Here is a 16318-nt window from a genome sequence, read left to right on the forward strand (position 1 = left end):
ATGTACACTGAAATTATTATTTACTGCTTAAGTTCAACAGCCTTATTGCAATTTTAAAGTTGGAAAATTTTATGAATGATATGCTGTCATGGTTAATACAAGTATTTCTGCATCAAAAGTCAAAATAAATCAAACTGATCTCTTAGTAAACGACTACTATTTAAGTGTAGAGACAAAGAGGCTGCAGATACTGGAGTCTAGAGCAACAAATTATCTGCTAAAATTACTCAGCAGGTCAAGCAGCATGTGTGTGGGGAAGTGAAACATCAAAATTTTTGGTACAAAATAATGATGCTTTTATAAGTAGGGATTGTGAATAAACAGAATGGATCCTAATTGCCCTGAAGCAAACCTCAGTTGAAATTTTGTTTTTGTGCATGACAGGTAAAGTCAGGACTCTGGCAAGTTTTTTTTGTATGTGATTCAGTACTACTACATACGAGTCCAAAAGAATTCAATAGAAGGCACTTAGGAACAATAGCAGCCAAGAAACCAAATTTCAGTACAAGTTAATGCCGTAAATAAAAAAAAGAAAAACTTCTTTAATAAATATATACAGTAGCTGGATTATTTTAAAATGAAAATTCATAAAGAAACCTATCTTTCAAAGAGTAAGAGATAGAATACATTAACTTACAGACTGAGATTTTCCACGGTTCCTCAAAAACTTGTTTTAGGTGCAAGAGCTTATCAAGTTGTGAAAAACAGTTGATTAGGCATAATTCCACCCTCTTTCACCCCTCCCCCATCAACTGTTGTTTTTATCTATAAAAGTGGAGAAATAACGAAAAACAGATAAAATATTATTTAAAAATTTAAAGGTCGTGCTATGTAAGCCATAAACTATATCTAGGTTCTATAATTTGTATTTATAAATTTGGATAATTGTTTCTGCACAGTTCATTTTCACTCAGCCAACACAGTTTAGAATAAAATCTGGCAGCCTTACATTGTACAAGATCATTCAGCTCAGTGAACAGCCATGTTTGTTTTGCGTGCTGTTTTCACTTTCTCTGTACTTTGCACAAACTATGCTGTTCAATATGGCTTTACACCTATATTTTAAAACAATTCAAATTGAAATTTCTGAAAACTGAGCACCAAAAAGGTGGTACTCGCATTTTCAAATGCACATCTGCATTGCAGTATTGTCCCTGGATAGATCACAACCATTCACTCGCCATCTTTTTTTATATAGCCACACGAATAGCAAATTACTTTGTTATTTTAATTCATGAAAGTTATTCATTTTATTCTTATTTTAAATAAACTTATTTTTATTTGAATAGAGAAAAAAATGCTTAACGGTTAACAAATTTAAAAAAAAAATGTCCTCACTAACATATCACTGGCTTTGTTATTACGTCCTTAAGAAATTTAAAACATACAATTCAAGTCATAACATCTAAAATCAAAAGCATATAAAAACTCATATTTTCGCATACTTGGCTCAGAAATCAAAGCGACTCACTAGAAATGGAAAAATCGTAACATGACGCTGAATGTTTACTGCCAAAATCTGGATACTTGCCGCACTTCAAATGCAAGCCAAATAGGGACAGGGAATCCTTTCCTTGGCATGATTCACTCTGTAGAACAAAACGTGAAGCTGTAAGCTTCTTTTGTGGAACACTGACTGTAAAAAAAAAATGGGAGATAGACGTAAATGTTAGAATTGTTAAAGAAACTCTCTTTCACCGATTTACATTAGATACATTTGACAGGTACAAAAAAATCTAAACAACAACAATTCACATATTAATTTTTCCAAACAAAACATACAAATCTTTACACAACAAGCTTTGATGAACAGACAGGCAGCACTTCTGATGCATGCTAACGCCTTTACAAAACTAGCCTCGAATTCATTTACATTAATATTCAAAAGGGCGCATGTCGTTCCACAATCCAATGTGGATACATATACAAATTCCAAAATTTTAAAAAAGCATAAAGTCATCAGATATTCTTTGCCTTCTTACACTGATTTTTTTTTTTTGCTAAGATACAAACAATGAATTTTACTTAATCGTCTATTTATTGTTTGGTCACAGCTTGGCATCTATCCCAGTCTCGTTCATATGCACTCTTTGCACCCCTCTGCCTGTAACCTTCTCCAAAGAATTTGTTTTAGTACTGAGCACAGATGGGAGCAAGTACTTGGCATAAGCAACACCCAAATGGATACAAATTAGGAATAGACTGGCAGCAACACAAAAACGTGAACGTTGCAAGGAACTGGCACGGGGCCTTCCTCGGATTAGCATTTTAGAAGAAGGCGGGATGAGAAAAGAAAATCAAAACAATGCGCCATTACAATACATTTTTAAGCAGAAGAATATTTCACTTGCCTTTGCATCATTTACAGACCAGTCATACAACAAAAAATGTGCAAGGTAATCAAAGCAGTGCTCGTTTTAGAAAGTGCTGTGATACATATCTATTTCCACTGTTTCTAATGAATATCAGTTGTTGGGTAAATCACACAGCAATACACGATTCTAACTACTGCACTTACATTTAGATTATCTCAAGTAGCATAGTAGTTTCATTGGGAACAGCTTGTATCTCAATAGTAACTAAAATATTTCTCAATTTTAAATAATAAAAATTGATAATTTCAAAATTAAAAACATGATCTTTAACAGTAAAAAGTTATAAACCACACTAATTGATTGTGCTAACACATTAATATCCTCAATTGCTGTCTAAATTTACATAAAGAGCATTGATCATATTTGAAAAAATAGAAGGAATGTGTGCTTGTTGTGGCTTTGTGCATAAATCCTGAGCACATGACACAAGAAAACCTATCTTGTTACAGCTTGCTGCTGCTTTTTATGTGTTATTGAGTGTGGAATAGGCCCTTCTGGACCCTCAAGCTGCAGCACCCAGCAAACCCCAATTTAAGCCTGGCCGAATCACGGGACAATTTACATGACCAATTAACCTACTAACTGGTACATCTTTGCACTGAGAGGGGAAACTGGAGCACCCAGAGAAAAACATACACATTCCACAGGGAGGATGTAGACACCTTACAGATGACAACACCCCAAGCTGTTATGGTGTTGTGTTAACTGCTACACTACCGTGGCACCCAAAACCACTATCTTCTGCCCTTATGAAACCACCTTGCTGACTGATGCAACATGAAAACATAATAATATTGATAACTGGGGATACAGCCAGCAGCAAAAAATGCTCATTCTTTTGTAACAAATATTTCATATTATTTTCTTTTTTCACCAAAGTGAATTACATCAATGGATACTTGAGGTTTAAAACAAAGTTACATATTTTAGGATTTTGTGTGTGTTGCTTGAATTTCCAGCATCTGCAGATCTTCTCGTGTTTGCACATTTTAGGAACTGGACGATCAGACATTAGCACACTGAAATATCAACACCACTGTGATATGTATATAGTTAGGAGAATGTCACTGCACTGAGTTGCTATTTTTATGGACAATCTAAAAACAAAGTTGATTTTCAGTTTCTTACTGATTTCTTCTAGATTACTGAAACAAATAGATAAGCAGTTTTTTTTAATGCATCTATTTCAGAAATAATTTTACACAAATGCTGAAACTTATGCACACTTACCATCCTTACTCAACTTCCTAGGCCGAGGCCCAATGCAAAGTACAGAAAAAATACACGAGTAGTTGACAACCCAATAGTATGAGCATTTAATTTTCCAATTTCGGGTAACCTTCACATGTACCTCCCCCATCCATCTTTCAATCCTCTTATATTTCCTCTATATCCCAAACTCCCACTTTAGCCTCTCATCACCCACTTTCATCCCCCTCCTCTTCCTGGTTCCATTTACCTACTTCCCACCAGTTTCCCCTTCACCTATCTCATTCCATGTGTCTTCATCACTCCCCCGATGGTTCCCATTATCACTATTCTTATCAGATTCCAGCACTAGCAGGTACTGTGTTACTGCTCATCACCCTCTTAGCTGTGTCCGCCTTCACAACTGCCTTCGCCCATCTAGCTCCACTTGCCCTTCTTGTCTGTCTCCATCTCTCATCCACATGGCCCTAAAACAAATCCCTTCAGCCCAACATACAATTCCTCCAGCAGATTGTTGCACATCAACATAAACATATACAAAATTGAAATTATCAAAATAAAAATAATTCTAAAACATGTGGCTGATGTTTAAATATGTGGTACTTCCCATTATTTTATGAAAATCACTTTCCACTGCGAATTGCAATTAAGGGATAAGTATCAAGTAGGTTTTTAAGGACATAACTGTCTTACAATCAGTGGAGGAGACCTTCTGATCAATTTCCTGGGATGAAAGGACTTGTCTTTAAGAACAAAAGTGATCTCTCAAAAGGAGCGTACAATTTGAGAAGGTGAATGTTGAGAGGTTGTTTTCTCCAGCTGAAGAATTTAGAACAGGTGGGGGAGTGGGGCATCGCAGGGAACTATGCGGTGTTCACACTTCAACTTTTATTCTTGACAATTTGCCCTCCAAACCAAAACCCAATTTATATTCTAGATGTTACAACAACAGATAATGCCTTAATGTGGATATTTTACTCAGTTTCAAAAGCTTATGAATAAAATGCACAAATAAAGTATGCAACGAATTGCCTGAAAGCTGAATACATTTTTACTTTTACTGGTAAATACAAATCCATGGAAATTAAGTCTCTGCATGACCTAACATCATAATTGCATTTTATCTATAATGATCTTTGTACCACTCAACTCCGTGTGCTAAAAATAAGACAGTTTCTCTTATCTGTGTTTAGTGTACATTGGCTAAGTAAAAAAAGGTAAAATGTCTACTCTTGTACTACAGAAATTGAACTAAATGTTGTCTCCTCAATTTGGATAGACATTTACAATACTGGCCACTTCCTTCCAGAAGTAAAAACAACAAAAAGCTTACATTATCAAATAGAATATATCAGATGCATATCAAAATATATTAAATACAACATGTTTTACCCTGCAAATAATATATTACAATGATGTCCTTCTGATTCTGTGCCTACTGCTGATCGATTACATCACATCAATGTATTGAAATTGCTTCAGTTTTGATCATTCTTTTGCTGTAGATGTTACCTGCTTCTAATCTGACCATCATTTTTTGATATTGGTTATTTCATCCTGTTCCTGCATCATTAGAGCTGTTACAAAAAATCAAAATTTCCCTTATTCCTTTAATCATTCCTCAATTATCCCCAATATCTGCAAAGATCGTGCAAAAATAAAAACCATTGTACATTCAGCCCCACAGTCTGTGTTAACAGTTTTCCAACAGCCATATAATTTAGATCTATTCTTTTGATTTCTCCTGATAACTTTGAATGTCCCATTTATATCTTGAAATGTGCAGGTTGAAAACAGGCAACATAGAAGAGATATATATATATATATATATATATATATATATATATATATATATATATATATATAAAATCCTGCCTCAGGCCCAGTACTTTTGCAGAACGACTGTGACAAAAATCTGCAATCACAAGACTACAACCCTTTCTATCATCCCTCTCTTGAATAACATCACACTAGGACCCACATAACAACCTTTCATACAAATCAAAGAAACTTGGACAGGTAATGGACTTAGAGTTCAACAGATCTTCCCCCCCCCCCCCCCACCACTACCCCAAGACATTACTTAGCTGTGTGCTGTAATTTATATTTGTGCATAAGTATAACAATGCAAGATAGTAATATTAAAAGCAGTTAATGAGTAACGTATGTATTTGCCAGACTGAATTTCTGCAGTTACTTGCCTGAAGAACGCAGCTAGTAAAGCTATTCTGATAGATTCTTTGAATTCTATAATCTTATTTTATTTCTTCCCTGTGTGTTGCTTACTTCAAATGGTTTGTATCTTTTCTGGAGGTGTTCCTTTTAGTGCCGTAGGAAGGATACATCCTTCAGTCAATTCTTTAAAATTCTGCTTATGGATGATCAAGCTCCAATCTGCAGGATTATGTTGATTTTTAAGCATTTCTGTTGGACTGCTGCTAAGAATGCAATCCTTAAATAATGGTTCAGGCTTTTATTAAATTCCCATCAATTGTGCAAACATTTTCCTTGGTAACGGTAAGCACAGGACATTATATAATCAATTATCATAAAAAATATATCAACAAGTTTCCCAAACTGATCACTGGATCTCATATATTGTCATTATTGTAGAATCTATAATTATGAATTCTGACCCAAATAGTTAAAAATAGTAAGCATGACCACCACAAATAATACTGTTCTATTTGAGCAAGCCATCTGAAGAATAGTAAATGTAGAACACTAAAAATTACAGACAAAACCCAAATGGACCCAAAATAAATCAAGTGGGGGGGGGGGGGGGGAGAGAGAGAGAGAGTGCAAGGGTGGGAGATCCTAACAAGTAATCGTCAACCCCATCAAACCCCTATTTTTAAAATTTAAGTAGCACTTGAAATGTCTAATTCACATGTATAACTTAGTGACTTTAACAATCTTCATACTATATATAGAAACTTATCAAAATAGAAACAGCGTAACCAACAACTCGATAGAAGGCAAACAGCAACAAAGTTAATTAGTAATACTAGCTAAATATTTGTACTTATTGAATGGTTGAGGCCAGGATTAGAATGTTAGGTAGTCTGCAAAATGGATTTATTTCTTAGCTCTGGGTAACAATTCTTTTCCTTCACACGAACATAAAAACAGGACCAAGCAAGTGTGCCTCACAGTTTGTACCATTATAGAGAAATACTTGAATGGGCTTGTAGTGAAAGCAGATTTAACTGTAGCAATTAAAAATGACCTAGATAAGATTCTGAAAGGAGAAATATTGGAGGACTGAAGGTGAAGAAGACAGACATCTGGATTGCTCTTACATTGACCTGGAACAGACTCGATGGGCCAAGTGCACTCCTTCCATGCTGTAACTATTGTGATTCTGTGAACAAAAATGAAATACTTCTGAAATAGGTTTTATTTTCAAATAACTATTAATGTTTCAGCAATGATATAACTTAAAACTAAGGTTTCATTTTATTAAAAGGATTTAAATAGAGACATCAATAGTGCAGCATGTGTTTTTTCAAGAACTGATTATAAAACAATTACAATCTTAAGCTTTTCCATATTAAATTATGAAATCACAACCTACTGAAATCAGATAATAAAAATGCTTGCTTGAGCTGTAGAGTTCTACAGATGTACTAACCAACATAAAATTTCATTTCCTTTCAATTCTGTATAACTAAAAGATTTTGTGATACAAGTGACTGAAAAAAGTCAAAATGTTTTCACTAGCACATTTCAATAATTCTGTGATTCAAAACCGACATATTTAGACATTAAGGCTGAAGCAAGAATGTCTAACAGTAATATCAGAAATTTGAAACCTTTAGCTTGCAATTTCAATAAATAGCTTAACTTGCACTAACAGCTAAAGACCAAACATGAAATTGATATTAAGTGAAGGCCAGTCAACACATTCTCACAGTTGAAAAGATTGATAAGATTGAAGGGCTTGCTGATTAGTGACTAAAAAAACAGCCATGTCTTTGATCACTGATTCAATGACTAACAAAGAATGAAGCTTTTGGATAAATTTAGCTCAAGAAAACAAAAAGTACCAAAAACCGGAATGAATTATTGATCATTTTAATTAATTTCTTAAAAAAGTAAAAAATATTGGATATAGATCAGATCAGGTGGCATCTAGTGAGAATAAAACAAGAGTTAATGTTGTATGTCAAAATGACAGAATTTTCTCTTAAAAATATAAGCAAATCTGGATTGATAGCAAAGCACAACCAAACGTCCTGGTTTCTCCAACTTTTCCATTTTAATGGGAATTTCACGGCTACGAGAAAGTGAAGTAGAAAAAAATAATAAGCTACACATTTTAGAAAAATGTTTCTTCAGAATAATGTACTTAATTACAAAGATAATTGTTTTCAGCTACACTTTAAAATAATTTTTAAAGTAGTCTGCTTATTTCATTATTAATAGCTTCGAAATGACTCTGATCAGATTTTAATAGTTCAAAAAGCTAAACGGTTTTGATCGATTACAAAATTGTGAGGATAACATAGTCACCTGTCAAAGGTTCTATCAGTAGTTTTATATGAAGGGTTCATTCTATATTCTGCCCTGCTGAACTCCTTACCTACCATCCAATCATCCAGCAATCCAGGAAGTCACACAATGCCCTGTAAATGCACAGTACAGTACAAACTGGAACCAGGTGCACCAGACAAACAAATTCAACTCTTCAGATTTAAAACAGGCACGTGCAGGTTAACGGCAAGTGCAGATGTCAGGAGAGTTATCATATTTCAAACGGAATATTACACCAAGGCCACATCTCAGAATCAAGTTTAATATCACTGACATGTAGTATGTCATGAAATTTGTTCTTATACAGCAACTGAGTATGTCTTCAAGCTGCCGTACCTCCTCCCTGATGGTAGCAATGAAAAGAGGGCATGTCCTGGGTGCTGGGAGTCCTTAATGATGGTGCCTTTTTGAGACATCGCTTTTTGAAGATCTCCTTGATGCTGGGGAGGTTAGTGCCCATGATGGAGCTAACTGAGTTTGTAACTTTATGCAGCTTTTTCCCTCCATGCCAGAAGGCAATGCAACCAGTTAGAGTGCTCCCCACTCTACATCTGTAGAAATTTAAGTATTTGGTGACATACAAAGTGTCCTCAAACTCCTAATGAAATATAGCTGCTGTCATGCCTTCTTTGTAATTGTATCAATATGTTGGGCCCAGGATAGATCTTCAGAAATCTTGACACTCAGTAAACATGAAACTGCTTACCCATTCCATTGCTGATCCCTCGATGAGAATTGGTGTGTTTCCTCGACTTTCCGTCGTAAAGACCACACAATCAATTCCTTGGTTTTACTGATGTTGAGTGCAAGGTTGGTGCTGTGACACCACTCAACTAGCTGATCTATCTCGCTCATTCATACCTCCTTAACACCATCTGGTATTCAACCAACAATAGTGGTGTGCCCAGCCAGACAGTCGTGGGTGTAGAGAGTAGTGCAGTAGGCTAAGCACGCATCCTTAAAGTGCGCCAGTGTTAATTGTCAGCAAGTATAATCATATAACAATTACAGCATGGAAACAGGCCATCTCAGCCCTTCTAGTCCATGCCAAATGCTTACTCTCACCTAGTTCCACCTACCTGCACTCAGTCCATAACCCTCCATTCCTTTCCTGTCCATATACCTATCCAATTTTTTTTTAAATGACAAAATTGAACCTGCCTCTACCACTTCTACTGGAAGCTCGTTCCACATAGCTACCACTCTCTGAGTAAAGAAGTTCCCCCTCATGTTATCCCTAAACTTTTGCCCCTCAACTCTCAACTCATGTCCTCTTGTTTGAATCTCCCCTACTCTCAATGGAAAAAGCATATCCACGTCAACTCTATCCCCCTCATAATTTTAAATACCTCCAAGTCGCCCCTCAACCTTCTATGCTCCAAAGAATAAAGACCTAACTTGTTCAACCTTTCTCTATAACTTAGGTGCTGAAACCCAGGTAACACTCTAGTAAATCTCCTCTGTACTCTCTCTATTTTGTTGACATCTTTCCTATAATTCGGTGACCAGAACTGTACACAACACTCCAAATTTGGCCTCACCAATGCCTTGTACAATTTTAACATTACATCCCAACTCCTATACTCAATGCTCTGATTTATAAAGGCCAGCATACCAAAAACTTTCTTCACCACCCTATCCACATGAGATTCCACCTTCAGGGAACTCTGCACCATTATTCCTAGATCACTCTGTTCTACTGCATTCCTCAATGCCCTACCATTTACCATGCATGTCCTATTTTGATTAGTCCTACCAAAATGTAGCACCTCACACTTATCAGCATTAAACTCCATCTGCCATCTTTCAGCCCACTCTTCTAACTGGCCTAAATCTCTCTGCAAGCTTTGAAAACCTACTTCATTATTCACAACGCCACCTATCTTAGTGTCATCTGCATACTTATTAATCCAATTTACCACCCCATCATCCAGATCATTAATGTATATGACAAAACACTAGTCACTGGCCTCCAACCTGACAAACAGTTATCCACCACTGCTCTCTGGCATCTCCCATCCAGACACTGTTGAATCCATTTTACTACTTCAATACCTAATGATTGAACCTTCCTAACTAACCTTCCGTGTGGAACTCTGTCAAAGGCCTGAACTGAAGTCCATATAGACAACATCCACTGCTTTACCCTCATCAACTTCCTAGTAACCTCTTCAAAAAAATTCAATTAAAATTGTCAAACATGACCTTCCATGCACAAATCCATGTTGACTGTTCTTAATCAGACCCTGTCTATCCAGATAATTATATATTTCATCTCTAAGTATTTACCCACCACTGACGTCAAACTTACAGGCCGATAATTGCTAGGTTTACTCTTAGAACCCTTTTTAAACAATGGAACCACATGAGCAATACGCCAAACCTCCAGCACCATCCCTGTCTCTAATGACATTTGGAATATTTCTGTTGGAAATATTTCTACACTAACTTCCCTCAAGGTCCTAGGGAATATCCTGTCAGGATCCAGAGATTTATCCATTTACCCATTTCCAAGTAGGAAATGTTATTTTCTGATCCGCAAAGATGGTGGTCTCCTGGTGAAGAAATTAAAAATATGGTTACAGAGGCCCAGGTTTTGGAGCTTGTTAATTAGTAGACGGTATGATTGTGTTGAATGCTGACTTTTTAACAATAAACAGCAGCCCGACATAAGTATTACAGTTGTCCAAGTGATCCACGTCTGAACTGTGAGCTAGTGAAATTGCAGCGAGTCCGGATCCTTGCTTAAGCAGGAGTTGATACTAGCCACGACCAACCTCTCAAAGTACCTCATCATAGTAGATGTGAGTGTGACTGGATGATAATCATTGAGGCAGCTCACACTAGTCTCCATGGGAACTGTTATGATTGATTTCTTTTTGAAGCAGGTGGGAACCTTTGACTGCAGCAGTGAGAAAATTAAGATATCCTTGAACACTCCTGTCAATTGGTTGGCACAGGTTTTCAGAGCTACCAGTACATCATCAGGGTCTCACGCCTGGCAAGGGTTCACCCTCTTGAAAAATGTTCTGATGTTGGCCTCCGAGACACAGGGTCACCAGATGTTCCAGGGATTCACACAGGTATAGTCCTTTTTTCCCTTTTAAACTGTGCATAAAAAGGTATTGAGTTCACCCGGGAGTGAAGCATCACAGCCATTCATGATGTTAGGTTTCCTTTTGTAGTAAATAATGGCCTGCAAATCCCGCCAGAGCTGACATGCATTCAATTCCATCCTAACCTCAACTGAATTTTTTTTTCCCCACTCTTAAAATATTCTTCCATATGTCATACCTTCACTTCTTGAATAGTTCTGGATCACCAGTCTTGAATGCCCCATATCTAATCCTCACAGACTACGAATCTTCACGGCTTTCGATTTGGGTATGTCCGGTATGTTGTCAAAAGCACAAACTCATCCACACAGATCTGGAAGAAGTCGGTGACAAAGATGGTGTTTTCATTTGGATTTGAAGATGAATCCCTGAAAATTGCTCTGTCCACCAACTCAAAGCAGTCTCATAAGCATTCCTCTGCCTCCATCAACCATACTTTTTGGTCTGCACCACTGGTGCTGCAGTCTTTAGTCACATCTGTCTCTTCAAATAGATGCAAATGATCACAGGACATTGTTAGGAATCATTCTGGGATTATTAAACTATGGACATGAACTAAAATGAAACTAGTATTTGGGAAATAAAACACGTATATACTTTAACTTCCAATTAATACTTCGTGGCTAGTGAAACCGATCATTAGGTGTGGAACATTCTCTGTTCCATTGAAACTACACAGAGAAAGATAATGGATGAATGTTGCTGCTATTAACACATTGTTAAAAGGTGTATTCCTGACACTTAAGATTGTTATAGCCGGGATTGGTAACAGTGACAAGCCCCCACTACCTATTAAATGCTCCCAATGGCGTATGCCTCAGCTCCTGGCCTTCACGTGTGGCTTAGCTACTAAGTCTGGCAGAACTGTTTCTACTTACAGAAGGGGCAAAAGTGGGTTACTGGCACCTTAAAACGAGTTGCTTTGGGCAGATGGGGCTCATCAGTCATGGTTGGCAGAAAACAGGGCAAAGTGAGTATACTTAATTATTCAGTAAGTTATGGGTCAAAGTATTTGGTGAGTACATTTCTAACTTTTCTGGCTTCAGTCTTGTTGCCCTCTGTTCTGAAATTGTTAGGTTGTGTGGGGGGTTGCATTCAAGAAAACAATGAAATGCCACCATCTGTTCTGGCACGTCATGACAGCATTTCTAGATATCTCCAGTTACCCAGTCTACACTACTCTTGCCCAAGTGGTGTTTTCAAATTTACACACTCTAGAGAGCATTCTAGAAAAGCTCCATTTTCAGGGGAGGAAAATGCCATTTCAGTGTGGACGGAGGGTCAAAACGAAGAGAAAAAGCTTTGGTTACGGATTTATCCAGTCTAGTGTGGACATAGCCTTAGATTCCTGACACTAATGCACTGTTGAAGACAGATATATCTCATCACTTAACCCTCTGGTTAGTTGTATATTCACGGACCCATCCTTTAACACTATCAAAAGGGGTATAGTTTGGATGTCTGCAGTTTATATTCAAGAGGCTTTGGACACCAGTATTGAATATTCAAAGTGATTCTGCTAGTTGGTGCATGCTACCATTGTAAATATGTAATTCTGTAAATTTACCTGAGTATATTCAAAATGTTAAAGTATGTGATTATAACAACTGAAACTGTAGTTAATTGTTTATTGTCATCTTTGTATTGAAGGAACAAAAAACACTGCTTCAGGAGAGTGCGATTCTTTTGGATTTTCCTGGACACTCATCTGCAGATTTGCTATGTGAATAAAGATTTGTAAATTTCCCAGATATTGTGCTGTACTTGTCTATCACTCTATACAACTTTACTTGGCCTTAATTTTTGTCAGTCACAACAGGTGCAATTCAAATTAGACCATGGGAGTTCTCCTGGCATCCTGGCTAACAGTTATTCATCAAACATATTTCATTCCTATTTCAGAAACATTGCTATTGCAGATTAGCTGATGTTTTTGTACATTGCACCAATGATTACATGTCAGAAATAGTTAATTCATACAGAATAGGGTTAGGATAAATGTAACTGGAACTTCTTTCTCTGTGAATACTCTATGGTGTTGTCCAACAGATATCAGGGCAGTTTATGGGAAGAAGTTGATTATTCTATCACTAGTCACATGAAGAGGCAAGTCACAAAAGAAAATGGTGCCAGGAGAGGAAATTGTACAACTCATTGTACAATAGACAAATAACAGGATATAGCTAACCCCTTCTCTCACATCTCCCCTTCCCTACTATATCATCTTCTTCCCAGCCCTGCATCTAATACTACCACAATACTTCCCTTTAATGTACATACTATTGATCCAATATTATGTCAACCTCTTACACCAAGGTTAAAGGGCCGAGTGTGAGAAAGAGGGATGTGACCACAATGAAGAGAAAACTTGGGAAGCAGAGGATTAAAAGCAAGGTATGTGAAAACACAAGAGAAAAAGAGTAAAAGCACAAAAGACATGCTCATTAACAAAATAGGTATAATAATATTATGGAAATAAATGGGTTTAAAACTCATCTCATGCGAGAGACATAACTACATAGCTACCTAAAATAGGAGATGAGCAAGTTCTCAAACAATCTATTCTAGAAACATATGAATATGAAAAAAGTATGAAAATCAGATATTAAAAAAAACAGAAACTATGACAAAACAGTTTGATATAAATAATGTCAGAAATTTGGCTGTGACATAAAACATGTAGAAATTGTTAAATGGAAATGATATAGATGTAGGCTTTTATTAGGTACACACAGCTGACCCGACCAAAATACTCTATAAACAAGAGGAGACCACTGGGCACCTTGAACTGCTCTATTATTTAAGGTCACTGCTAAACCTCATCTCTGAATTAGCACCTACCTACAGTAGCAAAGAAATCTCTGCTTCCACCACATTTTGAGAAGACAGTTCCAAAGATTTTCAACCCACTGAGGAAGGTTTTTGGCTCACGTTCCTTAAGGGGGGTAAGCCCTTACATTTTAAACAAGGACCCCCTACTTTTAGACTCTCCCTCAAAAGGGAACATTGCCTTGTCAAGACTTCCTCAGGATCTTATGTTTCAAACATATTCACTTATTTGTCTAATGCCAATGGATAAAAGCTTACCTCATTTGACAATCAACCCATTCCAAATAACTGTACAGTAAACCTTCTCTGAACTGCTTTTAACACATTTTCATTACTCAGTAAATAAAGAGACTGACACTGTAACCTGTACCCCAGAAGACATCTCAACAGTCGATTTTTTTTTTAAATTCCAGGTGCTGAAAATCTGAACGATAAACAGAAAAGGCAAATACTCAGAAGGCCTGGAAGTATCTGTGGAAAGATAAACATGGTGATCTGTCCAAAACATTAACTCTTTCTCAAAGTTCAAAGTCCATTTATTATCAAACCTTGAGATTTGACTCCTAACAGGCAGCCACAAAGCAAAGATACATAGAAGAACCCATTAAATAAGAGACCGTCAAACACCAAATGTGTAGAGAAAAAAAAATCAAGCAAACAATAAACTCAAGCAAGTAGCCTTTCTCTCTTCATAGATGCTGGGTGACCTGATTGCTTCCAGCACTTTGTTCTTGAAGGTCTCATCAATAACCTTTTTAACCGAAGGACAGCCTTCCTACTTTCGCATTAACTTCCCCAGCCTTCCCCCAGCAGCAAGTAAATGCTTTTCCCCCCCTCATAGTTGTGACATCTAATGCAATACCTTCTCAAAATTTGGGTACCGATCATAATGAATCAAAGATATTGGCAACACGAGTGAATCAGCAGATGCTGGAAATAAATAAAAACACAAAATGCTGGCAGAACTCAGCAGGCCAGACAGCATCTATGGGAGGAGGTAGTGACGATGTTCTGGGCCAAAACCCTTCATCAGGAGAGTCAATGTCACTACCTCCTCCCATAGATGCTGTCTGGCCTGCTGAGTTCTGCCTGCACTTTGTGTTTTTATTTTTTTTAAATCAAATATATTGTTGTTTTATAGCTACAGAAGGGCTATCAACAGATGAACTGTCAGTTATTTTGCATGAAAATGGACAATGCAGTCTACCATATTCATACACTAATTAAGTACTTGTCTATACTAAGCTACCTTTTCTCTCGACTCCCATCAACCCTGCCACCCACCAACAATATTTGCCAACTGACCTACCAACCAGCACATCTTCATCTGAGAGGAAACCAGGGCACACAGAAGCAGCTCACGCAGTCAGACAGAACATGCATTCTCCATTTAGGAAGCATGCAGGGTCAAAACTGAACTGATATATAGTGAGCCAGAGATTACAATAAAATGTAATGGTAAATTAGATCCTAACAGTCCATGCTTACTTTATGTTTGACTGATGAATAGACAAACTTGTCAGAATATAATAATGAAAGCATTATTTAATAACCAATTTTAGGGCCAACAATACAAAGCCTTTTAAAAGTTACTACTTCATCTTATTGCTAAACAGTTTCCAACAAGGGCATTTCCTGCTCATCAATTTGTTTTTTGAAAAACTAAATTTTTTGTTTTAAAGGACTATTTAGTTTGCCTATTCAGATTAAACCAGTTACAAGTCCTTCATAAATTTTTGCTTCAGGTAACATTTTCGTAATAGGAATATAAATTAAATGTGCACTTGACCAGCCAGACCATCAAAAAAACTATAAAAGGTTTCAAAACATTCTACTGCAAAATAAAATTTGAGGTATTATGACAAAATTAACACTTTTAACATGTCCTCCATGATTACTGAAATGTGCCACCAATTCAGTTGAATAATGCCAATAATTCCATGTTTGGATTGTAGACCAATTTACAGAGTTTGTGCACAACCGAATATGCACATTTCATTGGTGAATTACATAATACAAGAAAAAATTATCCATTCCACCAGAAAAAGTAGTATGATAATAGATAAATAACAATACACTCCAAGACCTATGGTAAAATGAGTCATAAAATAAAAATATATATTGATTAATTATTAAAGCAAATCTAAATATTTTTGGAAGATATTTGTCAGATGCTATAAATTTTATCCATATAGCCACTACTCACTTTGTGGTATTACAGAAATAAATGTATGTTTCATGCTAAAAAGTAAT

General features: G+C 36.6%; 1 long non-coding RNA gene across 1 annotated transcript; it reads left to right on the forward strand.

The window, feature by feature from the left end:
* Positions 1-6954: 6954 nt before the first annotated feature.
* On the forward strand, positions 6955-12987 carry LOC132377772 (uncharacterized). The gene is made up of 2 exons (XR_009506761.1): positions 6955-11203; positions 12887-12987. It is a non-coding gene; the product is annotated as an uncharacterized LOC132377772 (long non-coding RNA).
* Positions 12988-16318: the final 3331 nt, after the last annotated feature.

This window comes from Hypanus sabinus, chromosome 19 (genome assembly GCF_030144855.1).
Source record: "Hypanus sabinus isolate sHypSab1 chromosome 19, sHypSab1.hap1, whole genome shotgun sequence".
NCBI classification, from domain to species: Eukaryota; Metazoa; Chordata; class Chondrichthyes; order Myliobatiformes; family Dasyatidae; genus Hypanus; species Hypanus sabinus.